This window comes from Choloepus didactylus, chromosome 7 (assembly GCF_015220235.1).
Source record: "Choloepus didactylus isolate mChoDid1 chromosome 7, mChoDid1.pri, whole genome shotgun sequence".
NCBI classification, from domain to species: Eukaryota; Metazoa; Chordata; class Mammalia; order Pilosa; family Megalonychidae; genus Choloepus; species Choloepus didactylus.
The window spans coordinates 47,623,759-47,634,364 of record NC_051313.1 but is presented as its reverse complement, the minus strand read 5'-3'; positions in this window follow the sequence as shown (position 1 = coordinate 47,634,364).

The window sequence follows — 10,606 nt, the reverse complement described above, 5'->3', positions numbered from 1 at the left end:
GTATAAGAATTTCTGACTGGTGTGACAGAGAATTAGAGATTTGCTCTTATTCATAATATTTTTCCTGAAACTTTTTGGTTAGCAATAAGCCCTTTCCAATTTCTTCCTAGAAATTACAGGCTGAATCTAAAACTGTCAGCAAGTAACTCTTCTTTATCTCTGATTTGCTGTCATATCGCCCCATAAAACACTGAACACTGGCTTCTCAAACAGAGAATATGTTAAGAGAGGGAATGTAAAATCCCATTCTCTCCTGCATTCATATATTAGAGCTTTCCAAAACTATTTTTGCATTCCCAAATTCATTTATAAATACAAAACCCACTCACTGCTTACCAGCATCTCCATATCAATTTTCCAATGTATTATTGAGTAATTCTTTCTTTATTTTCAATTATTATGTCCATAACTCCCTTCCGTCAACCCAACAGAAAATCACCAATTATTCTTAGTATCCACCCAATTTTCCCCATCTTTACTGCCATTGTTTTGGTCATGTAATGATTATCTCTTATTTGAGTTGAATCAATGTCTAGTAAACTTCCATCTTGTCACTACCACCCCAGCATGGTTTGTGCCACTACCTAGTTTGTAATCTGTTCTCTTTATACTCAAAACTTCATTGTTCTTCTTTGAATAGGAATTGAGATACGGTAGGTTAGTATAGGCTGGAGTGAAATAGTGACACATCCCAGAGTAATTTGGGCAGATAAAAAATATATTTACAGCCTCCTCCTCCCCAGCCCCGAGGATCTGGGGGAAGGTGCGGATGTGTTGGACAACCTCACCTGGACTGGTGTTGATGTTGTCACAAACATTGGGACTGGCGGTTTGATGTGCTGAGCCCTCGATCATGGGACTTGCCTTTATGAAGCTCGTTACCGCAAAGGAGAGTCTAAACTTGCATGTAATTGTGCCTAAGAGTTTCCCCCTTAGTACCTCTTTGTTGCTCAGATGTGGCCCTCTCTCTCTCTCTAACTGAGCCATCTCGACAGGTGAACTCGCTGCCCTCCCCTCTACGTGGGACCCGACTCCCAGGGGTGTAAATCTCCCTGGCAATGCAGAATATGACTCCCAGGGATGAATGTGGACCCGGCATCATGGGACTGAGAGTATCTTCTTGACCAAAAGGGGGATGCAAAATGAGACGAAATAGTTTCAGTGGCTGAGAGATTTCAAATGGAGTCGAGGGGTTACTCTGGTGGACATTCTTATGCACTATATAGATAACACATCTTAGGTTTTAATGTATTGGAATAGCTAGAAGTAAATACCTGAAACTACCAAACTCCAACCCAGCAGTCTGGACTCCTGAAGACAATTATATAACAATGTAGATTACAAGGGGTGACAGTGTGATTGTGAAGACCTTGTGGATCACACCCCCTTTATCTAGTGTATGGGTGAGTAGAAAAATGGGGATAAAAACTAAAGGAGAAATGGGGTGGGATGGGGGGATGATTTGGGTGTTCTTTTTTCACTTTGTTTTTTATTCTTGTTCTGGTTCTTTCTGATGTAAGGAAAATGTTCAGAGATAGATTGTGGTGATGAATGCATAACTATGTTATCATACTGTGGACAGTGGATTGTATACCATCGATGATTGTATGGTGTGTGAATGTATTTCAATAAAACTGAATTTAATTAAAAAAAAAAACTTCATTGTTCCTTAAAGATGCCATACTTTCTCTCTCCTCAGGAATTTTACACATTCATTCCTTCTACCTAGAGCGCTCTTTCCTTTTTTTCTGACACCTGATTATCCTTTGAGTCTCAGGTTAGATGCTACTTTCACTGGAAAGTCTTTCTAGATTCCCTCAAAGAGATTATATCCTCTTTTGGGATATAATCCCAAAATGAACTAATGACCATAATAGTTCTTACCACACTGTGCTTTAATTACATATTTACTTATCTATATTTCTCATTAGCAATTTGAGGACAAATATTATACCATTTATCACCAATGCTTAGAAATATCCTTAATTATTGTTAACAGTTTCATAACATTTGTTGAATAATTGAAAGAACAAATTTTGTTACAGATGTGAAAATAGAAGCTAGATTTTAAGGTTTTTTAAAAAATCATATATATGTCAGTAAGTCTAAAATCAAATATTAAGATAAAGCATGTGTTACTTTTCTGATTATATTGCAATACAAATTAAGGATTTGTCTGAAATATACACTATTTGAAATTTGTCTAATCACATAATAATATTGTAAAGATTTTTGATAATTTAACATTCATAATTCTGCATATCAAGATATAAATTATTCTCTACTAAAGACCAGTTGCCACAAAAGCAATATTGATGTGGTCTCTGTACAAGGATAGACCAGATAAACCACTTGAGAGCCAATTTAAAGTACTATCTTCCAGGATATACTGTGCATCCCCCTACACTCACTCCTCAGAATGTTCTAAAAGAGTTCCTTACATTATGAATTATCAATAAAAAAATTGAAAATTATATAAACATTGACCTTACCTTTTTATTATTCAGATTAAACTGATTTAATTATTTTAGTGCCAGCTAAATTACCAGCCAAATGTGCATGATGTAATGCAGTTGTTTAAGATTCATTATTCAGAGTTTAGTTGGGTTAGTTAGGTACAAGGTAATTTAGGTATAACTTTTAGCCAAAAGAAAATTATGTTCTATTTTCTTTAAAATTGCCATGATTAAATTTTGACTTTTGTTTTGGGACTTAAGGCAAAACCTTCATTTTGCACTTTCACTTTATATAAGGTTGCTGGATATACAGATGGATCGAACATACCATTGGGTGTCCTATCAGCTGCTGCAATTCTCTGAATGATGATGGATAATAAAGTAAGTAATATGATTAAATGTGTGTCATGAAAATGGAAATGCTGGTGCTTTGTGCATCCAAGTTAAACAATGCCTCATTCAACTTCTTAGAAATTAATTTTAGGAAATCCTATCACAAATTCTTATGACTTCAGTATATTTTAAAATGTATCATTTGGTCTTTGTTGTCTATGATCATGTATAGAGCAAATATTATGTGGATGTGTGCCAGATATTTATTTAAATAGTTAAAAATGTCTGCATAGAAGGTTGACATTGAATGACTTAATTATCTTAATTATTGATTTGAATCTTTAAAATATCACAGCAATCAGCAATAAGAAACTGAGACTACTTATTGCCCTTAATCTATTCACCTGTTATTAAGATGTTGATTAGGCAAAATGAATCATCATCAGAACTAAGTTTAACATTTGTCATACTTAGAGTTTATGGTCCCACAATTCCCTCTTTCTTTAATCATAGACCATTTAATGTCAAGGCCAGCCTTCACTTTCAAACATGCAAAATACAAAACCATTCCAAATGACAATACCCTCAGTATAGTTCGAACAAAAATTAGTTTAATGCATTATATAACTAGATGCCTCAGTCCCTATATATTTCCATACTTTCCTCCAATATACATACATATATGTATAATTTTATACGTCATTTCATGTTCCATATTGAATGCATAATACTTCTAACTTCAGTATACTTTAAATATATCATTTGGTCTCTTTTGTATATAATCATGCATAGATTGTATATTGGACATGTTTAAGTGAGCAGTAAAGAAGATAAGAATGCCACAAAACGAGTACTAGGACCAATCAGAACTGAGTTACATATTGATTCTGCCACTTATTACCTGTACTTGACATCAGTGGACTCTTTTTTCCTTATCAATATACACATAATAATATATATTTTTTTGCATTATTGAGAAGTTTTAAAGGGATTATTGATGTAAAGTGCACATCAGACAGTTAATAAATAGGCTATAATTTTCTTTCTTTTTGAGAAAAAGAAAAAGGGAGAGAGTATTATTACTTAGGCTTATAGTGAACAGCCCTCTATAAATAAGGAAATTAGGAAAATAAGATTCTCTCCTGGGTGTTGAACTGGGTAATATTTATTTAATCCAAGCAAGAATAGCAAAGTAACCTGAAAGAGACAAATCTTAATTCTACTTAATTGAATGTATTGTCTTAGGCAAAAGATAAGCAAGGGGACAAAGAGGGGATAGATAAATAAGAGTCTCAGAAACAAGCATCAGCAGAGCCCATCCAAACTCTCTCTGAGAGGAGAGGAAAGTTTTTAAATAAGTTAAACCTGTCTAGCCAGTGTCTTTTGGATCCATTGACAAGTACTTTGAAAAGTCTAGGCACATGTACAAGATACCCTTAGACAGTTTGTTCTGCCTCCATGCTCATGCTCACCCAGAATTTTATTCATGATTGCTATTTGGCTTCCCATTTAAGTGTCTTTGCAGAATGAATGAACATATTCTTCATGCAGACTTTGAAAATTATTATTATTATTTAAAGACTGTTATTTTATGGTTTTTATTTTTATTCACTATATTGGTAGAAAATATTTGTAATGCAGGTGATAATAATTTTACATCTCTTGAATCTTATCTCAGTCCTGGTTAACTTTAAATATATATAAATATACATGTGTGTATTTATGTAATAATATAACATATATGTATATCCAAATACAAATGTAGATTAAGATGTAGCTATATAGATACAGATATATATTTATATAAATATATACCAATTCAATCCTTTCTGTTGACTTATTTTATACTAACTTGTTTTCATTTGGTTTCAGTGTTTGTGGCAATGACCTTCCAAGTTTTTAAATAAAATTAAGTCCTAACCTTATCCTAGACTCATTAGAGTCCTTCCTGCCCCAACAATATTCCCTCTTCACATGTAGGATCAGAAGAATTAAGCACTGTTATTGATCAGACTGCCAAAAATAATAGTTGCTCTAACAAGTAAGTGCATGTTGCTCTTCCCTACTCAATTTCCGTCACTAGGACCAAAGGTAAATACACTCATTTCTCTTTCCATTCAGATAATTTTCAGTGGGTGACAGAAGTGCTTACTGCATACTAAAACATGGCCTTGCTGTGTATACCTCATGTGGTCCTCTCAGGGAAGTTGCATCAATGTAGCTGATCCCTCTAAAATGAGGAGGATCAATTGTTCACGTAATCTGTGGAGCAGTCTCCCACACATTCAGTTTTCTAATTTTGTTGTCTGTAGCAATTTTGTTGATGTGAAAAGAGGCTTGCTTCTCTCGTCATCATGGGAGGGGTTTATTTATCATCATTCTCTATGTTTTCTAATTTACTCTGGGAGGATTCCTTTGGTTTCTTTGTTTTTGTTTTTGCAAGGCAAAGCAAAGCATGATTGGGTGTGTGTTGAGTAACTGAGTTTCATGTGAACAACTGAGGTCCTGGATTTCTGTGAGTGCGTGCATGTGTGTGTATGATAGAGAGATGAAGACGGAAGGGGGGGAGACGGAGAGAAAGAGAGAGACAGAGAGAGAGAGAGAGAGAGAGAAAGGAAAGGGAGGAGGGAGAGCTCCTGAGCAAATCACATATAAAACTCTCTCTGGAAAATGCTGGCAGGCTAAGAATGATGGACTAAGAAGTCTGATGTTTATCCTGGAATCGGATAAACCAGAGAAGGACTTTAAACAGTGCAGTCTTGATTAGATTTGTATCTTATCATGTTAATTCTAATAGCAGCAAGAATGATTGATTGGAAAGGGGGAGTGGAGATGTACAGGCTATGGTGGGATATCAAATAAAAGTTGTTAGAGTAACACTTAAGTGGCACAGTAAGAACAATCAGAAGGAAACAAAATTGAGAGCTATTTTTTTCTCATTTCAAATTTTTATCTGGTTTGTATCCATCACAGGAGGAGGCACCAACATATACTGAATGTTCTTCAAGAAGCAGCTTTTCCGGTATCTCCAAGTTTCTAACTCTGGTATGTGCAGTCATTTGATGTACCCATATGTTGCTGCTATAGTGTTTTAAACAATGCAGTCTTTAATCCTCACTGTGTACGCACTGTATGCAATAATTTCTTTATTGAGCAATTGGAGTCTCAGCCATAATGTTAAGTTTTCGGATACCCTTAGTGATGCTTTGTCAGATGTTCTGATCCTGTCCCATAGGGTTTACCCCACCATTTTATATTATGGGGCCATTTTATAATTAACTGTAGCTAGTGCAGGTTCTTTCTGACTCAAGCACATTCAGGTCAGCAGCACTTGAATGCTTACTCAGCTACAGTCCACAAGTTTTCTAATACTTCCTACTTCCTATGGACACCTCCCAAATCTATTCTCTCTAATTTTGCCCTCTTCTCTATCTGATCATATCTTCCTTTGTTGAACATTTTACTATACTTGCTGACTCTATGGATTGTGTGTGTGCCAACCCCCTAGTATAGAGCAGTATAGAGCAGTGTTATGCAAAGTCCAGAGGGTCAAAACAATTTTAAAATTATATTAATATATTATTTGTTTTACTCATTCTTATTCACTCATGAAAGAACAGAACTCATAAACTGATTGGCATATTCATAAATACCTGTGTGAGCCTGACTTTACGCACTTCAAACAATATGTCATATGGTAACAGATTGAATGAGGAGGCAAAAATGAAATTTTAGCTCCCTTCTATTAACACCAGACACTAAAGAAAGTTTCAAAAATATAAAGCAATGTGACTTTTCTCGTTAATTTTTGGAAAAAGTTATTTTTCATAAAATATCTAGTGTATGATAATATTTAATGGTTTTATTGCAGTGATTTTTAAATGATTTAATATATAAATATTTAAAATTTTTCTTAGTTGTAATTTCTAACACAGTAAATATTATTAGATATAATAGTCATGATAAAAGTCTCTTTAGGGTACTAGATAATTTTTAATAGTATAAAAGGGCCCTGAGTCCAAAATGTTTGAGAACTCTAGCCTGGAGTTCTTAGACACTAGGGAGGCTAAGAAAGATTTAACATCCTTGTTACAAACACTAGCATCTTGGAAGTATAAAATGGGACATCCTAACTTACTAGGAATGTGTTCTTCATGAGGAATAAACTATTATAGACTGTGATGGCCCACACTTTTGCCCATCGACAGCTATTCAATTACCCATGAAACACATTTTCTCTGCACGTTACAGATACACTAATTTACAGCAGAAAGTATCATAGGAAGGATAGACGGGGAAGTGAGACTATATGATTCTGATCACTTACAGAGCACCATCTAGCTAGACTTTTACCTCTGAGATATCTTTAAATGCTGCCTTATATCACCAACCAATGACAATTAGGAATTTCATGCTGAGTTGATATGACCCCAGTTTTAAAAGACAGATTTTATTAAGAAAAAATAGCTAACAAGCTCCAAAGTAAAAGCTATTAAGATAATATAAAGCTCACCAATCAGAAATGAATATATTCCTTGCCTGAAAAAAATAAGCTCAAATCAATTATGTTAAAAAAATCTCTATAACAACAGCAGCTCCTTTTATTTATACCCTGTCTCCTCAAATTTCTATATTTATTCATTTCAATATCCACATAAAAAGTCAACACTTTACCCTCAGTTCCTTGACATTTCCATTTCCAATGATCTTGTCTTTCACCACACTTCAAGTATGCATTCTTATTGGCATACCCTAGGTTCTTGTTATTACTTTACCCACACCACCTTCAAAACAGTATTTCAAACACTTCATTAAGTGAATGAATTTTGCATTAGAAGACTAATTACAAGAGTAGTTGAGTGATTATCCTAAGTCCCCTTTATATTCTCCACTCTCCAAAGACATACTGACATGTCTTCTAATTGCATGTTCAGTCTATCAGCCTTGTTTCTGTAGTAAATCATTTTAAAAGCTATGTCACCTACTCATACTCTTGATCCCTGGACCTTGTTCTGTGCCTGTGGTCAGCTGAGTGTCTCATGTTCTCAAATTCTGTTTCTCTCCCTGGGGAATATGATCTTTTCTCTGTCTGCTGCCCCCAAAATGGAGCAGCACCTTCTGATTTCTTAGAAAGGTGAAAGTCATATTCTTTTCCTCCAACAATCCTACTTTCTCCTCCATTCCTTTGTTTTTGTTTTTCATAGGTATGAGGTCCAACATAAAGATTACATCTTAATCATGCCAATCAATCTTAGTACAGTTATGTTTTTTTTTTTCCCTGATTGTTCAAATGGATTTTTTCAATGGCCACCAACATTCTGCAGCCCTTGTATGTGCCTTTTCCCTGATTCTCAGTTCTGTATTTAATCCCAGTGACTGTTGCTGCGCTCATATTTCCTCTGTTAGTTGCTTCCATTGCCTTAGTGTTCATCTGGTATTTCCTTGCTTTCCCCTCTTCTGTTTCTTGGCACTGTGTGCTCTTTTTTTTTTGTATGTGCCCTCCAATGACAGGAATTTTCAAATTCCCCTCTCCATGCACAATTGTCTTCTATCTATATATTTTTTCTTGAATATACTGTGTAAAATCTCTTATCTCAATTTCCCATGTCATCAACAGCTGCTCATAGTTGATGTCCTCTTCATAACATATATTTGAGCTCCATTACTCACCTTCTTGATCTCACCAGAAATTGTATTTTCTACTTCAGAGAGAAAAAAGGGGCTAAGTAGCAACAACTAAATTGAACTTTGCTCTTTTTTATTTTCAAATATTTTCCCCTCCTTATCCATCTTCTTTCCTATCTCAGAATATCAGGAGTCCTTTCATTTCCTCTAGTGATCTAGTATATATGCATATTTTTTTCTATCAAAGCATACTCATTATTAGAGACTTGTAAAAACAGAGAACTATAAAATGTAAAATGAATTATCTCTACAGACCTAGAGATAACTAGTATTTACATTTGATTGTTGCTTCCCAAGGCTTTCTGAAATAATGGTTTTAATTGTAAATTTAATTGTATGTTTTGCACATGATTTTGTGTCTGGTTATTATCATTTAAGATAATTTTATTATGCTCCAGAGACCATTAACTCTGGCCAGACTTGCTCGGAGCTTATGTTCATTTATTCATTTATTCACTAAACTATTTAATCCTCACCAGAACACAGTAGGATAATTATTACAGATGAGTTTCTTGTGGTTTCAGAGAGAGAAGTGACTTGCCCAAAGTAACATAACAACTAAATAACTGAGCTAATATTCAAACTCTGGACCTCGCAACTATTTAGTCACTTCTCTTCCCACCATACCATATACAATACAAAAGCAGGGAAGAGAAGAGAAAAGAAACAAGAGAATCAAAAGCCAGGTATACAACAACAAGCCAAGTCCAGAAAATACGAGATCATCAACAAGTGAAAGGCTAAACTTGAATCTGAGAATCAATGTAGGGCATCAGTGACGCAGGGTATGACACTGACAACAAAGAATGAAAACATCGGCAGTTTAATATAGCATAGCTAATGGGATGAAATAAATGATATTTTTATAGTACCTTATACGATTTCTGTCTGTATGTGTGTGTGTGTATGTATGTTCAATCTTGTCCTATCATATGGCAACAGCCAATTGCCTGTTTCAGCCGATAGTCAAAAACACATGATGCTAGTGATAGGTGAAGTGAATATACATGAAAACGAGTAACAAAAAATTCTGACACAAAGGTAACTTCATTCATTAACCTCTTCATATAAATTTAAATGCAATCTCACTCTTTCTCCCTTCCCCCCTTCCGCCCCCACCTTTGTCTCTTCCTTCCTCTCTCCCCCTCCTATTACTCTCTCTCTTTGTCATCTCTCCTCTTTCCAAATTCATGTCTGGGGTTATAATGCCTTCGTTGCTCTCATTTTTTGGTATGTGATGCTTTCATAACACGTTTTAAATGTATTTATTTCCCATTGTTATAAACTTCATAATTTAAACTTAACTCCAAGATTTTATAATTAATTCACAATTTTAGTATTATAAAATGCAGAGCATTCAGCCAGGCAAAAATTATAGCTTTTATTTTCTAAATGAAGTGTCCAGGGTTTCAGGTACCATAGAGCCAGGGAACTTGAACAGATGGTACCTTGCAATTAATATGATTTTTAAAAGCTGAATGTTGCGTGTATAATAGCATTTGCTTTGCCAATGACTACCTATTGAATTTGACTCATGTACTACTCTAAAAAATCACTCTACACTCTGCCACCTTTGACCTTACAAGAGATTAGGAAATTGAGAAATTATTGAGTGAAGAGATCCAGCAAAATTACAATTATGGAAACCTTTGAATGTTGCATGTAATTGAATTTATCCACAAGCCAAAAATCAAGGCAGTCATCCAGAAACACATCAAATGTGACATTTGGCTTTTTCTGCTTTATTAAACCTAATTCCTATTGGATGAAATAAATGAGAGGAATAGGCAGTCTTATAGAAGTCCCTAAGGATATATCAGACAGCCATCCATAAGAATAAGGGTAATTCATATTTCTGAATATTTATTGATAACAACAACTGAAACTAACTCCTTTCCCTTCTTATGCTCCAGCCCTCACAATTTCTTTCTGCACTCCTATGATTTCTTTCTGCATTCCTATGATGAGTGCTCAAAGGAAGAAATCTACTCAGGGGTTGGATATTGTTCAAGTTTGCTAATGCTGCCGGGATTCTAAACACCAGAAGTGGATCGGCTTTTATAAAGGGGGTTTATTTGTTTACAAAGTTACAGTCTTAAGGCCATAAAGTGTTCAAGGTAAGTCATCAACAA